Source organism: Galeopterus variegatus, unplaced genomic scaffold (assembly GCF_000696425.1).
Source record: "Galeopterus variegatus unplaced genomic scaffold, G_variegatus-3.0.2 Scaffold1818, whole genome shotgun sequence".
Taxonomy (NCBI): domain Eukaryota; kingdom Metazoa; phylum Chordata; class Mammalia; order Dermoptera; family Cynocephalidae; genus Galeopterus; species Galeopterus variegatus.
The window spans coordinates 312,592-329,975 of record NW_007727929.1 but is presented as its reverse complement, the minus strand read 5'-3'; the positions used below and the strand labels follow the sequence as shown (position 1 = coordinate 329,975).

Below are 17,384 nucleotides of genomic sequence, written 5' to 3'. Positions count from 1 at the left end.
GATAATGGGGTCCTGGAGGTAGAAGACCTATGTTAGAATCCCATTTTTGCTTACCTTCACTTTGGTCAAATCACTTCTTCTCTCTGATTCTCAATTTCCTAATCTTTAAAAAGGACATTATCACCACCTACTTCTAAGATATTAAAAGAATCACATGATATATGGTCAGCCAAAGAGTTTGTAAGATGGAAAAGATTTACACAAATTAGTTATTATTTCTGATTGAATAAAGGTAGTCGTAAGGCTCCTTGAGCTATACAGAGTCAATACTTACTGGGTAGTTGCTGCGGCTAAGAGCTTTACATGTATTATCTCACATAATTGTTACTTTTACAACACTCCTAGGTTGTCGGTATTATTATTACCTACTTTACAGGTGAGGTGAGTAAGTGATAGTGCTGGAATTCAGATCTCTTCAGTTTCACTCCAAGCCCCGAGTAGGACCACAACAACCCTGCCTCCCATTACCATAGATTCAACTCTATTTCTTAGAAAAAAAGAGTTTAGTTTTCACAGGAGACAAACTGTACCTCTGCCAAGAGTCCAACTGTAGATGCTACAAACAAGGTGGTTTGCTATGTGAATAACTGAGGAGAGCCCAACACTTTAGAACACCCTCATAACCACCATAAGAGTATTTGTTAAGCAGCCCCTGTGGGTCAGTCACCAAGATAAACAACTTTACAGCTGCCAATCCTAAATTTCTCAATAACCGTCATTTTAACAGCAAGGAAAGTGGGACTTGGGAAGAATAAATCAATCTGCATTCCTATAACCTTAGCTCAAAGGCCAGGGTTTAACTCACCGATATTTAACTCCAAAGATGTGCTCTTTAGATGACTAAGTTTAATGACTGTCTCTAAGAGCCTATACTGAGAAGCATTATAAAAACATTTATCTTTAAGAAAAACATAAATCTGTTATAAAAATATATGAGTATGCTGTTTACATTATTGTAGAATATGAAATAATCAGATAATCATATGAACATATATAAATATACTACTACTATAATGAATGACCTCAAACTTAGTGGCTAAAAACCACACAAATTTATTACCTTACAGTTTTGTAGGTCAGAAGGCTGACACTGGACTAAGATCATGATATGGGCAAGACTGGGTTCCTTTCTGAAGGCTCTAAGAAAGATCCTGTTGGTCTTTTCCAGCTTCTAAAGTCACCCACGTTCCTTGGCCCCTGGTCCCGTTCTTATATCTTGAAAGCCAACAACTTGGCATCTCTCTAAACATTCTTCCTTAGTGACATCTCCCTCCGATCAGAGCAAGAAAGAATCTGCACCTTTAAGGATCTATATGATTAGATTGGGCTCACTTAATCATTCAGGATAATCTCTCTATATCAAGGTTGTTAACTTCATCACATCCATAAAGTCCCTTTGGCCATATAAGGTTACCTATTCACAGGTTCCAGGGATAAAGGATGTGGACATCTTTGGGGCCCTTTATTCTGCCTACCATACCAAAGCAACAGATCTGCCAGGGGAACACTCCACCTCACCTTCTAAAACTCAGGGGCAATACTCAGTAACTTTCAAAGATCAGGGACTGAATGGAACTACCTAAACAGAGCAGAGGAGGCCTAGGAATTAGGAAGAGAGCCAAAGGGGGAGCTCCTGGAGACCTGTATCCCAAGTCCTGGCCTCAGTAATGGCCATAACCCAGCTTAGAGCTGGGGCATCCCAACAATATTTCAAGATAGAGTATTTATAATGCTGCAGCTAAAGAAGAGCTACAGACAATCGATTTATTTATTTTTTTTATTTTTATGTTTAATACTGAACTCACATTACCTTGCTTTTAATTAATATGGGAGAAATATTAATCTTCTGCACAAACTTGGAAGGTACCAGTGAAGAGTAGAAAGAACAAAGGCTTTGGAGTCATAAGGACATGGACTTAAATCCATCATCTACATCTCTGACACTTGCTGTGTGACCTGGAGCAGGCTGTTTGACCTTTCTGAGCCTCAGTTTCTACATCTGCAGAATGACGATAATTCTTAGCAGCAGAATGTAGATGTGAGGATCTCAAGCATTTATACTTATACACTCTAATATAGGGCCCAACACCTACTGGGGCAAAATAAATTTTGAGCCCTCTCCAAGTAGTCTGCCCACATAGGTTGCAAGTATAATGAATGCAGCAAAAATATGATCTTCATTTTTGGATCCTTTTTCTCTTCACCCACTCAGTATGTGGAAGAGTGCCTAGTCCAGATTAGACACCCAGTATATACTAGTTGAACCATACTGAAGTTTCCTTTTCCCTTTGGATCTGCAGGAAAAAACACTCTGGTTTGAATCAGTGATGAATTAAACCATCAGCTTAGACTTGCAAGACCTAATTCCCTGAAACACCCTCTGAAGCCCTTGGGCACTGCTGGACGACTTCACAAGACTCATACATATACTGTGAAATTTTAAAAAATGGTCTTGCACATAAGCCATGCTGGATTATTAACTCACAAAATAGATTAAACTACTTAAAACAGCCCAATTCATCACATCCAGCACAAAAATATCTTTAATAAGAGCCCAAGTGACAACTAGATAAATGCTTTCCAGAAATTTTAAGACTGATTTAAATCATGAAATACTCTGTAATCAAACAAGCCACCAATTCCCCCTTATGCCAAAGGAATGCATAAATTAGGAAAGAAGAGTTTATGGCAAACAAATCAATAATTTAGAAGCTAGTTTCTAGTTCTGATTATTCATAAACCCAAAAGGAAAAGAGCCTAAAGTGGATGGCTTTTGTAGAAATAGTAACTATTTGGGATAATCTTCTCCCAAATAAGCTAAAGGTTATAAATCTACACCACTCTTCTCAAACCCTTATCTGCTCCCCTCTCCAAAAATGATGTTCCCTTCTATTCAAAGAACATAAAAGCTGTCGAGTATGAAGTCCTCCCAAAACCTAATTCCTTCCCTGCTGTCTCAACGAAGAGCCTCACTACCCCATACTCCTTCCTAAGACCACCCTGTCTACCCGCCCACTTATTAATTTAGTTAATACATATTTAGGCACCGGGGATACTAAGTGAACCATCTCCACCCCAGAACAAATCAGTCCCTTAGGGAAGACATACATAGCAATAAAATATTGCGCAAGTACTGTTCAGCACTTAGGAAGAGTAAACTCCATCCACCCATATAGCCAGGTCTCAAAAACATAATGCTAAGTGAAAAGGTCCTACAATATGCCATCTCTGCAGATTTAAAAACACACATGTGAAACATATGACATACTGTTTATGCATACCTACATGTGCAGATGAAAGGATATTAAAGTGAATTGAAAGACCTCATGCCAAATTTCTGGTATGTAGTGGTTATAACTGCAGGGAAGAGACAGAAATGGGAATGTTCAAGGTAGCAATATAGATGTCAACTTTATTGTAATAAAGTTTGCTTTACTTCTTTTCTGTAAAAACGGCTGGAAAAATTGCTTTATTTCGTTTCTGTAAAAAAGGCTGGAAGCAAATATTCTCAAAAATTGTTAACTAGCAATTTTGAAGAGGAAATCCCCAGGTGTTTATTATTCTCTATACTTTTCTGTATTTTTGTAAATAGTTAAAATTTAAATAGTCAGGTGCCCTGTGGCACCATAAATGCTCTGTATGGCATATACAAGATACAATGGTGACACAAAAGAAAAGTGACTCTCTCTCCTGTGCTTTCAGGCCATTGTTCTTGACTGCCCAGCCAGTGAGTGCTCTAAGGAGAACAGTGCTCACAAACATGCCCAAATTTCCCATTTCACAGAGTGAATACTCCAGCAGTTACCACCTCAAAAACTACTCCATCTACCCGTTTCCTTCATAGCTAAACTTCCTAGAAGAGTTGTCTATACCTGCTCTCCTTCATTCCTCACTCACACCCAAACCCATTGCAATCTGGCTTCTGCCCCACTTAAATTGCTTCAACTTCCTAACTGCCAAATCCTTTCAGCTCTCATTTTACTTAACCATGCAAAGCACTTAAGATAATGACCAAGTACCGGAAAAGTTCCTTTCCCTTGGAGGCCACAGTACTACTCTCAGCTGTCATTCCTTTTTCCTCCCTGTATGTTCCATCTGACTCCTCTGCTGGTGCCTTCTCAGTGCACCAGTTATTTCAGTCTGCCTCCTCTGTAGTCCACTCTAAGCTCTGTTCTCTCCCTAAGTGACCTCCTCTGTTCTCATGGCTTTACCTGCAACTCACTGGCTCCTAAATCGGTATTTCTAGCCCCAGCTGGGTATCCTCTACATTGTCTGCCAGTGTCTCAACCTCAATACCTCCTAAAGCAACATATCCTTGGAGGGATTCTCACTGAAGATCAAAGCTAGACATGTGGACATCCTCTCCACTCCTACTTGTCTCCTTTTTCTCATACTTAATGTCTTCTTGATTGTACCTGCTACTGTATCTTTTGAACCTACCACCTCTTCTCTCCCCACCACACTGCTTTAATTCAGGTCTCTCATCCCATACTGTCTGCACTACTTTTCCAACTAGTCTCCCAGACTTTTATGGAAACACTTCCATCATTTCCTTCTAAACGCAAATAATTGTCATTCTCCTGCTTAGCACCATTTAATGGCTTGCAGATTTCAGTTTAAACTCCTCAACCATAAATGCAAGGGTCTGAAACAATCTACCACCACCTACCCTTCCAGCCTTGCTTTAGATACATCTTTCCATGCTGCCAATATTCAGTCCACATGGACAGATGGCTTGGGTTTTCACACAAATCTGAGCCTTTTCATAGGCTGTTCTTACTACCTCTAAATACCTTTCTCTCTCCTCCACTTGCTAAATCTCAATATGTTTTCTAAAACCCAGTCAAGATGCAAGGTTTCCTTTACTTCCCTAGGCAGGTAGTTATTTCTGTACCTTTGCTCCTACAGGACTTTGCACGTGCCTCCAGTTTGGGACTTAAGTCATGCCAGTCTGGGAGTTCCTTGTTCACATGCCCATCTCTCCCAGTGAACTATAAGCAGGAGCTACATTTTTGTGACAGTTTATTCATTTGACAAATATTTGATGGTCTGCTATTGGCAGGCTCTATCCTAGGCTCATGGGATATGCGATGAACAAAACAGATCATCTGTACACTCATGAAGTCAAAATTCCAGAGGGTTGAACTGTGATCAGTAAATCTGAGTCATGATTTGAAGGTGCTGTTTAAATCATTAGTATGCCATCATGAAGTCAGAGAGTTAACACATATAACTGTGGTGGCTTTTGCATGTCATTGTGACTCACCATTTTTAACTAGGGCTCATCTTTTACTTTTTTGCACCAGGCACACAAATATGCACATACTGTAGGAGCTTTAAGTTAATTGAAGCTCAGCCTTTTCAGATAAAAAGTATCCCTTCCTATGGAGGCCTACTGCCAAGAGAAGGCACATAACTGCATGCTATAGTTGGCTAGACAATCTTGACTAAGGTTTCTCACAAATCATCAGGCGTCAGACCCACACCGCATGGATTCGAGAAACAGAAATAACAACAGATGAGCTCTCTTTAGCTGAGTCAGAAAATGTCCATATTTTAGTGCTGGTAAACTACTCTGTATGCCCTTTTAAATTTTTTAGGCACAGTACACGTGTGTCTTATATAATCTTTGAGTATGTGTAGACAGAGATTGAGGCACACGCATCATGCATGAAACAGTGAGAAACTCAGAATGCAGAAAGAGAATGCAGAAACAAAATTGAACAATGCAAAGTTTGTACAATGCAGAAAAGTTCTCGGTTGGGATGGGAACAGCTCTGACTGGCCTGAAGAACTGAGAAAGAATGAACAGTTAACAAGAGGACTGCAAAATAGCATCATCACTGTAACCCTTGATATGTGTGTAAGTGAGCACATAATTATACAGATGGAAGGTACCTCTTGATAAAATTGCACATTGCTAGTAGTTTTTCCTCACTACTTTGTTCTAGGCTCTGAAGTCTAGTGTACCAGACTTTTCTCTTTATAATAGTAAAGAATAAAGAGAAATACCTGCAGAAGAGGTTCCTAGTATCTCTTTACCTGTGTCCTCACAGAGATCAAGACTTTTGGGTCAGACCACTGAGCACGTCTTACTTATAAGGTCAGATACAAGGATCAGGTGGACCAAACTAGAGGCCTCTGACACCAGGTGTGGTATCCACTGGGTGTGTACACTGGGGTGCAGGAATAAAACATTCCTATTTCTATCACATCTGCTACTATCTAAGAAGAGATAAGTTCAGTTAAGCTTTACTAATAATTAGCATACATATTTCTTAAGTACATGTATATAATTTATGAAGAAATCTATACAAATGAAGATGCATGCCCAGAGTTTTTACAGATAGTGGTACATGATCAAAATACTTTGGAGACTGCTGACCCAGACATCATCGGACTAGAAATGAGTTCTAAATAACAGTCCAAAGTCGAATTTCAGAGGCTAGGCAAAGCAGAAAAGGTAAATTTTATAAAAACAACAACAACAAAAAAAAAACAGAACACAAAGATAGAGAGGATGAGTAAATCATTCCAGATCCCACAAAAGCAGGCAGTACAGAGACATGGTCCACGGCGAGCTTACCACTGGGATAGCTGCCTGATGCTTTTTGCTGATGTAGGGACCAAGGCCGGATGATGTGATGTGGCTATTTGGTTATCTCGTTCCCCCACTTGTAGCCTCTGATCACTTCCTGTTGCCCTTAGAAAATCCTTAATATAACTCAGACCCTCAACTATCTGGACCCCTATCTGTCTGCCTTTCCAGCATTATTTTTTGTCACTGTAATTTTTTTTCTTTCTTTCAGTTTCTTTAGTTCTTCAAGCATGTTCTCTGCTCTTGCTCCCATCTAAGTATAATCCAAATGTCAACTTTATTTCTACTTCCTTTAAGAGTTGTTTCCTGACCCCTAAAACATATTAAGTTTTTTCCTGTATGTTCCTATAGAATCCTGTGCTCACTGTTCTGAAATTCTCAGTGAACTCCCAATGTATTGTTCAAGGTCCTTCCTCCTCATCAGCCATCGGTGAGGACAGAGAATGTATCTATATCCCGCAAGCACTCAGCACCACGTTTGATTTATACTAAGTGCTAAATAAATGTGTTGTTTGGAGGGAAGTCGAATGAAATGTGTCCTGAGGCCCAGAGACAGAGAAGTTTGTCTCTGAACTCCCTAAGTGCTTACTCAATCCATTTGATGATGGCAGAAATATGAGGCATCCCTAGCTGTTAAAGAAATGTTTGACTGCTTTTTTATCAGTACATTTAAAGGCTCTTCATTATCCATTGGTCAACAATATTTAAGTGCCCCCATGGGTCTTGGAAGTGTGCACTGTGGGTTGGCAGACACCAAACAATTAATTAAAACTGCATTCATTAAGGAACAGTATTATAAGGCTTCATGACTTATTCTGACAGGATAGAGGATCGCTGGAGTTCATTGCTTGCAGTTATATTGTATAATCTACATTGGTTAATCTCAGCCAGATTGCCTGTGCTCACTGTTTGGGGGGTTGGGGGGTATGGAGATGCAGATGTATGATCAAGCAGGAGAAGGAGGGGAGGTAGGGCAGCTATGCAGATGGAATGCTCCAGATCAAAATCACAGCACTGCACAGGATGAGATACATTCTTCAGAAGCTTACCTGTGCACTGCACTTCCAATGCCCAGGCTGCCCCAGACCCTCACCTGGCACTAGTTTGCTCACACTGGTCATTTCCATCAGCCCTTCAACTAAAGCTTACAGGGGTTGCGGTGGGGGAGTGTGGGGCTGCTGGTTACTTTCATTGTCATTCAAACCCCTCAGCATCAATGGTTCTTTCTCCTAACCCACAAAGCTGGGTATCAAGGCTCCCTCTTCCCATGCAAGATCACTTAGATTAGGCACTGGCTTTGGATCTCTATCCTGGATGTGATAGAGAAATCCACAGTGAGTTTTCTTTAGGTCATTTGCTCGGTAACTCCACACACCCCCTAACTGGACCATAAGCACTAAGTCTGCTAAGGCAAGCCCAGGCTTCCCAGAACAATACCAACTCAGCCCAGAGTGCCACCCTTCACTCTTCCCATGACCAGCCCTGTCCAGGTAGGACAGTAGAGAAAGAAGGGCACTGAGCACAGGCTGGAGAGTCAGAATGTCTTGGTTAAATCACCTGCTCTCCCCATCACTAGCTGCGTGACTTTGGGCAGTTATTTAACCTTTTTGAGACTCAATTTACTTCTTAATATAAAGGATATTCAAAACTTCCTGAGTGTTCCTTTTACAAGAGTATCCCTCAGCACTCCAAATATAATATTGAACTCAGTGCTTTTGACACTACACACACACACACACACACACACACACACACACACACACACACACACACACACACACACACACACACACACACACACACACACACACACACACACACACACACACACACACACACACACACACACACAGGCATCCACATACAACAGAACCGGCCCTTCCTACCTAAAGCCTGGACCCCTTTGTTGGCTTCTCAACTGACCTTTCCACCCAAAGACTCCCCGTTCTTCAGTCTTTCCTTTATACCAGAACAAGAGGATTCTTCCTAAGGAATCATTTTTATTATGTCATCATCTTTCCCAGGAATCTTTAATGTTTGCCCCCTGGATAAAATCCACATTTCTTAGACTCTCCCCAACCTCATGTCTCAGCCTCAGCACTTGTCAGACCACAATCCACTCCATCCAAACCACTTTCCCACAAATTCATTCATGCCACACAACAAAATGCTTCCTCTCAACGTCTCTAAACCCCATTGGTGGTTCAAAGCCCAGCTCCTCCAAAGGGTCTTCCCCAACAGGTCATCCTGGGGTGACATTCTCTTCCCTTCTGCACTAGAAGACCAGATTGTGCCCCTCTGGAAAACTCCCTCACTCCACAACCCACCCCATGTTCCCAATCTCTCCCCTTTCCTGACTTCCCATCCTCATGATTAAAGACTTTTTCTCAGACAAATAGTTATTAAAATGACCACAACTCACACTTCTTGGCCCTAACTATTCATCAGGCAGTGTGCTGAGCACTTTATATACATTAATTTAGTTAATCCTCAATGGAACCAGTAAAAATAACTTCTCTTCATTGATTCACCACTAAACATACATTTGAGTACATTTTAGTAGGGAAGATAGACATGAAGCTTGGGGGACACATAGCAAGGACAGTGAAGGGACCCCACTGAATTTGGACACCTCCTGTGGCCCTCCCTGGGATGCCCTGGGCAGGAGATCCCAGAACTGAGAGGTGAGACTTTGGTCTGAGGCAGTGTCCTCAGGTCGCAGAGCAGAGGAGACCCAGGAGTGTGTCAAGAGTCAAGGTCTGCAGGGAACAGACCGAACAGGAGGACAGGAACCCTGTGAGGTGCTAGAGTATCACTTAAAGAGAAGACCTGGAAAGTCACGATGCCTCAGGTCAGAAGAGTCAGTTCTGCAAGCTTGAGGAAGGCCTTTAGGCCCAAAGAGAGGCACTGGGCCTGGTGGGTACACAGGTTCCCCCTGCAAAGGAGGAGGAGGCCACCCACACCACGTCCTCCTCTCCTCTGATCCCGGGCACTTTGCCGAGTACTCCCCAGAGTCCTCAGAGTGCCTCCTCCTCCCCCACTGCCATCGCCTCCACCCCATGGAACCAATCCAGTGAGGGCTCTAGGAGCCAGGAAGAGGAGGGGCCGAGCACCTGGCAGGATCTGGAAGACCCTGAGTCCTTGATGTCTGATGTGGTTCATTTCCTGTTCCTCAAGTATCGAATGAAGGAGCCGATTGCAAAGGAAGAAATGCTGAATGGTGTCCTCAAAAATGACAAGGACCAACTCCCTGCCATCTTCAGCAAAGTCTCTGAATGCACACAGCTGGTCTTTGGCATTTGCATGAAGGAAGCAGACCCCACTGGCCTCTCCTTATGTCCTTGTCACCACCCTGGGCCTCACCTATGATGGGATACAGAGTGATGGCCACAGTATGCCCAAGACTGGCCTCATGATCATCATCCTGGGTGTGATCTTCATGGAGGGCAACTGTGCCTCTGAGGAGCTCATGTGGAAAGCACTGAGTGTGATGGGGGTGTATGCAGGGAGGGAGCCCTTCATCTATGGGGAGCCCAGGAAGCTCATCACCAAAGATGGGGTGCAGCAAAAGTACCTGGAGTACTGACAGGCGCCCAACAGTGATCCTGCATGCTAAGAGTTCCTGTGAGGCCCATATGCGCACACTGAAACCAGAAAGATGAAGGTCCTGCAGTATTTGGCCAAGGTCAATGGAAGAGATCCCAGATCCTTCCCATTCCTGTATCAAGAGGCTTTGAGAGGTGAGGAAGAGGAAGCCAGGGCAGGAGTTATACCAGGGCCAGGGCCTGTCCCAGGGCTACCTCCGGCAGCTTCTGACCCATGTGAGATGAGGCTCCTTCTGCAGTCTGTTGGAAGAGAGCGGTTCTAAGGGTGTTCTAAGTAGTGGAAGCCACGGTGGGTTGAGGGAAACATAGTGTTTAACATTTTTATATTCCTGTTCTATGCGGATGAGTTGGAAATTCACCTTTGTTTTCTTATGGAATTTTTCAAATGTTCCTCTTAATGTAAAGTTTAATTAGCTTCAGAATCAAATGACACTTTAATTGCTGTTTATAGAGTTTAGGAGTAAGAGTTCTGCTACTTGTTCAATCAAATTGGGAAACGTGTTTTATTGTGTGATCCGGAACAAGATAACATTGCAGTGAAATAGGTATTTCCTTGGAAATGTGAAAGAACTTAGCAGTGAAATAAGTGGCATAAAGAAATAGAGAAATTGGAAGACAGTTAATTCTTGCCTTCCCTTATCCCTCTTAGTTTTCCCTGTAAAATTAACAAATACATATGTATATCCAGATTACATGGCTTCTTTGAGAATGTAGGAGAAATTAAATACTAATAAATAAAAAAATAGGGAAGATAGTAGAAAATAAACAAATATACACAAAATAAATGAATACTTGTGTGCGTACCTATATATACACATAAACAGTATACAAGGGTACTTCAAAAAGTTAGTGGAGAAACAGAATGAAAACATAACATGAATCTTTCCATGATCCTTTTGAAGTATCCTCAAATATATAAATAGTATTATAGTATAATAGTATTGTTTATATATATATATATTTTTTTTTCTTTTAAAAATATATAAAAGCTATGAAGGAAAGTAAAGCAGGGTAAAGGGATAGAGAGAGACAGCGTGGATTGCTACATTAGATGAAGTCATCAAAAAAGTAATATTTTAAAGCAAACCTGAACAAAGTAAGGAAACAAGCCAACAAAGTGTATGGGGCAAGAATGGTCCAGACACCCATAAAGAAACTAAGTCGCAGAGAGGACATGTGGCTTCCCACTGTCACACAGCAGACACACCATTTGAATTCTAGTTCTGACTCCAGAGTCTTATCCTTAGTCACTATTCTTCACCTTCCATTAATGTCCTGCAGCAGTCCACTCTATTAACCATCTCAGAATTTTTGAAACTCTTTTCTTCACCATTAGTCGACAAGCATGGGCTTTCCAAGTGCCAGGCGCTGACCTCCATAACATCCGCCTTTCCAATTTATTCTCCAGCTCGAGCACATTTCCCTGGTTTCACATCCATCGGCCACACTTCATGGTTCTGACTCTACACTCTATCCCTGATCCAGTCCCATGACCTCAATTACCATTATCTTCTCTATAACTGGTTCCCAAATTGGGGTTCCCAGTTTAGTGTGATAGCCAGCTTCTTGGAAGCAAGACTGTGCCATATGAAGCTGGATGCTTAATAAATGTGTGTTTCTCTGAAATAAATTAAACTTGGACTTCACATTTCCAACTGCCTTTGGGACAGTTTGACCTGGATATCTTCCAGCACCTCAAAATCAATATTTCTAAATATGAACACATTATCTTTCCTCCAAAACCTGTTCCTCCTCCTGCTGTTTCCCTTGCTTCTCCTCTTGGCATCCCGGGGTACCACAGTCACTGGCCTCCCCATCTTTCTCCTTTCTAGCCACCTCACCTTTCCAGTCCCATGGCCTTTACCCTCATTCACACATTTTTTCCCCCTTTTCCCAGACTAATGCAACAGCTTCCTAATGGCATCCCTGTCTATGGTGCATCCAACATAGCTACACAAAATTAACACTTCTTATTCTGTCACTCTTTGTGACATTCAACTGGCTCCCCATTGTCCATGGAGTCAAATCAGTCTTATGTTCCAACCCATACAGCCCAATACCCACCAGACATCCTCTCCACTTTGACAGCACAGCTCCAAAACTGATCTCACTTTCCTTCAACTAAACCTCCTTCTGTATTTTCCATCTTGGTAAGTTTATGTCACCCACCAGTTACCCAAGCCAGATATCTAGAAACTATCCCAGGCTCCTCCTTCTCTCCCAATCCCAATGACAACCTGTCATTTGACAACCCATGAAATCCCGCTGGCCTCATCTTTTATTTATCTGATGTATACTCTCTACTCTCCACCACGTGACCAAGGCCTTTCTGTGTCCCTCACTATGTCTCACCTGCAGTTACTACCACAGCAGGTCTCCTTGCTTTCTGTTTCACCCCCTTTCTGTCCATTTGCCACATCACTGCAGTTATCTTCCCAATGTGCAAATGTGATCGTACTCTGCTCTTGATTGACATTTGTCAGTGGTCCCCCATTGCCTTCACACCCTGATCTCAACTGTTTTCCAGGTTCCCATCTGTTCCTTCCAGCGCACACCTTCACTGCTCCACACACACTCTTCCCTAATGGTCCCACATGTTCTCTCAGCCCAGCCTCAGACCCACAGCTCTCCCTGCCTGAAACATCCATCATCCCACCTGTCTTCTTTCTATGGCAAACTCATTCTCGTCCACCAGTTCCATCTAGTCCAGGCAGCTTTCTTTGACCCTGTTCATCCTGCATGATGTGACTTTTACCTGTTTTCAAACACTGTGCTTTGGGTTATTGTAGGACTTTTCAGGCTCTAATTCTTGTCTCACATGTCCCTCTCTTTAACTAGATTCAGCATTCCCCAATGGGATATTCTTCATCTCTGCATTCTAGTACTTAGAATAATACTTGGAAAATAGATGTTTAATATATATTTTATGAAAAAATAAATTGGCTCACATTTGATGAAGCCCCCTCTTATATAGGGGAGTAGCAATGTTATGTAGTCTACAGGTTAATGTTGTTTTACTACATAAGGTTTGTTTTGTGTTATATGCGGCCCTGCAAAACCAATATCGCTTAGTGATGAACCATGTGATATGGGCAGGTCTACTCTGTGATCTTTCAGCTTAGTATTTCACAGAACCCAGGAAATGCAGCTACCGATATCCTTCATTAAGGACATACGATGAGGTCCTAGGAAGGTATTTAGCATGTGTCTTTGAGGATGAGATAAATTGACATGTTCTATGCAATTAATGCACAATTTAGGTCAAGTAGAATTCTGGGGTAGAAAAAAAAGATGCAATTTAAAGGTTTAATTCTTATACCCTAAACAACTAACATACCTTTTTTATATTTTGAAATATTTACTAGCACAGTGTCTCTCATAGAGTAGGTGATTGATAAATGTTTTAAATGAATGAATATTGAATAACATTCTCAAAAATATTTCTAAAACTATCAGAACACAAAATTGACTTAAGGCTAGAGTTATAAATGTCACTGTTTGAGATCTGAAATTCTACTCCAATGATATTTATGAAAAGCCACTATCTCATGCTCTGGGATCCAAAGATAAATGGAACTGTGTTTTAAATTGCAATGTAGCTAATGATTTATTTCTACAGTTCAATCTTCTCAGTGTAGTGTTTGCAGATTTTTCATTGCCATTGTTTATTCTGAGATGTGAACACAATTGTGAAAATGTTAGTTTTCTAAATGACTAATTTTCATTTAGAAGGTACATCCACAACTTTAATTTAACTAGGAGGGCTTATACAGTTTTGTGGCAAATCCTATATTTAAATCCTGTCGGGAGGACTAGCATTTATTACTTTTCAGCTTTGCAGTTTAGATGTGTAGCCTCTTAAAAAAAAACAAAACAAAACTATATTACGACAGCTTCATTAAAAATAGGGTTTATTCTACAAACCCACAGCAAGAGAATTCCCTCACTCCTTGTCTCCAACTATTGTTGTGTTTTGCAGATTCCACCTTCCTTTTCCCATATATTTCAATACCTGGTTCTACTTTTACATTGTTTTATACTTGTCTCCCAAGATCTCCTTCCCCACAGCCTTCAAATTAATGTAATCCACCTGTGTTTCTGAGTCTGCGCCAGCTCTTTCAGAGATCACAACTTCAGCGGGACATTACTATGAAACTGGATCATGAAAGAAAAAGGAACGGATGACAGATTGCAGTAATCCTGTGCATCACAGTGGGAAGAGACTCGGCCTCAAATTAAAGGGAATTTGTGGAAATAAATAATATGGGAAGAATGATTTGAGAATTCTTGGAAAACACGTGAGAAAAGTTTAGCAGAAATAGTTTTTCACACATGCTTGCAATATTAGATCAGGTATAATAAAATCCTGATGATAAATGATTGATTTCACAAAATGAAGTTTAAAAAGTAGAGTGATATTCCATTTAATTTTAAAATCCCTGCACTAATTTGAAATGCCTCTGCCTTTACTGGAACATTATTTAACCTGGCAATAAGAGAGCTGAGCATTTTCAATTCCTTTATGACTATCTTTAAACAGAAGTTATTACTCATTTTGTACTCCCTGAGCTTTGAAATTATATTTGTTTTATGAAAAAAAGTGCATTTCTTCACAGACTCCCAGTATCATAGGAGGTTTTAAGAAAATCTTTAAAATGGCTTAGATAATGTCACAATGCCATATTACAATTTAAAAAATAGATAGAAGGCAGGAGGAAATTGTACAACAAAACAAGCATTATAGAATTTCAAGCCCAATTCTTTTCATAGCTTTGTTCTGTAAGACCCTAAAGAGAACAAGGTCAAATTCAATATCACTATGTGCTTCCACTCAGAGAGGAATAGCACTTATATGCCATCTGGAAGTAATCTTATTTTTAAACATCCATCTCACTTCATCTTTAACTCCATTATGGGAATGGGTATTTTAAAATATACATGTTTAGTCATTGCTTTTCTCCGCTACTTGACTATAAATACCTAGTGCACATTCAGTAACGATCGCTTAAGTAAACAGTAAGCTCTCTGAAGGCAGACTCTGTCTCAGTCATCCTAACACCAAGTAGTTTCCTTGTAAGTATTGGCTAATTAATCTCATTTCATCATTACAGGACCCTGTCACTGTATGAGAAGAGGAAAGAAGCAGCAGCAATGTCATAATCAATGGCTATTTTATATGCTCTCAACCCTTCTAAATTAAACTAAAAATTCTTCTAAATTAACCTCTCCAAATCAAACTTGTTCTAGGGACCCCACATATCTGACAGGGTTATTTTAGAAATGTCTGTTAGTTAGTTCTAATTTTTTTTTTCCAAATCTCCTGTAGACACAATAACAGGAATAAGACCTGAGGATCAGTTTATACCACAATGGAATGGAATGGGTTGGGATAGAAGAGTAACTCCAGCTCTAGGTACAACCACAACATGAGGCACTTTCATTCATTCAACATATCTCTGGAGTGCTTACCATAAGCAAAACGTGGATAAAAAGAAGTCTTATACCATATTTAAAAGTACTTTCTTATGCTACCCCGATAAAAAGTCATCAAAGTACGGGGCCGGCCCGGTGGCGCACTGGATAGTGCACCGCTTGGGAAGCGTGGCGGCGCTCCCGCCCGAGGGTTCGGATCCCACATACAGACCGGTTCCCGCTCACTGGCTGAGCGAGGCACGGGAGCAACGCCGAGGGTTGCAATCCCATTGCCGGTCACCGGTCCGGTACGGGGGCAACACTGAGGGTTGCGATCCATTGCCGGACACAGAAAAAGACAAAAAGACAAAAAAAAAAAAAAAAGTCATCAAAGTACAAAACATTACAACCCAAAATAAAGCCCCTGACAGAAGTGTAGTTCAGTTTAATATTTACATGTGCTATATTCACCCAATATTATTATGAAACTCATAAAGACATTTGGAAGTCATGTCTTCTCTTGTAAAAACAAAGTAATCAGATTTGAGGACATTCTTGGGGACACCTTAGCATCTGTAACATAATGTGCAGGCAGTACTACAAAGAAGACGTTCAGGGGGGGGGTGAGGGGAATTGTCATTAGACTGCAGCAGTTACTATATGAGTCAAATCTAATTTTTATTCCCATTTGGACTACAGATAATGTCATTTCTTAAATAAACTGCTTTACTCAAAGGATCCATCAAAATATTAAGAAACGTTGACATCTAGAGATAAAAGTCTATTTCCTTCCAAAATCTTTTTAAAGTAAAAACCTATAAAAATGCCAGTTCTAATTCCCTAAAGACTTTTTATTCACTGTTCATGAACAGATGCCACCTGAATACAATAAAGGACACTTCCCAAAGCCAATCCAAATTTCGGGTAACCAGAAAGTTACAAACTATTGCTATAAAATATTTTGACTAATAATTTTTGCCTCAATAAATAATTGGGGTGGAATATGCAGGGGAGAGAAGTTTCTAAAAGGTCAATAATACACCCGAAGGGTATTTAAACTGACAACCTATTTCCAATGAGAGAGCCATTCAACTGCACTGGCTGTGCTCGCTCAGGAAGAAAAATCAGCCCTGAACATGGGCATGAAGGCTAAGTGCTCAACGTGGAAAATTCTCTATTTATATCCCTGTTTAAATTATTCCTTACATTGTCAGATTGTGCAGAGAACTTTTTATGTTTAAAACTTGGGAGTTTCTCCTTTTTCATATTTCTAGTGCTATGTTCATACATATGCATACAGAGAAGCCTGTAGTGAAAAGGCTAGGCAGGAAGAAGGGACACAGGCACAGAAGCGAAAGCAAAGGAACTGAACTTCATCACATCTCTGCCTTGCCACAGTTCCCACTTCCTGCCCAACTCAGCCTGATCCTCACCGGGAAGTCTGATATGAAAGAAAATGCACTTAAGGAGATGGATGCATATGCAATGAATGATGTCTGTTTTTAAAAAATTTCCCATTCCCTTTGACAGCCATTGCTATAGTAGAAGGATCTATCATCTGATAAGGATAATAATGATGGTAGATGTTATAGTACAGACATTTAAATGCTGGGTTGGGAAATGTTAAAAAAGGTCCATTCTCAGTAACATGGACTCAGAAGAGCATAGTCAATCACAATCATGTTTCAGAGTAAGCATTTCACTAATCTTTCCACTGTTTTATTTGGGGGAAGGGGTAGAAACCAGGAGAGGTGATAATCACTTACTGG

At 40.8% G+C, this 17,384-nt stretch overlaps 1 pseudogene; it reads left to right on the top strand.

The window, feature by feature from the left end:
- The first annotated feature begins 5,692 nt into the window (after positions 1-5,692).
- LOC103595682 lies at positions 5,693-10,466 on the top strand (annotated as a pseudogene).
- Positions 10,467-17,384: the final 6,918 nt, after the last annotated feature.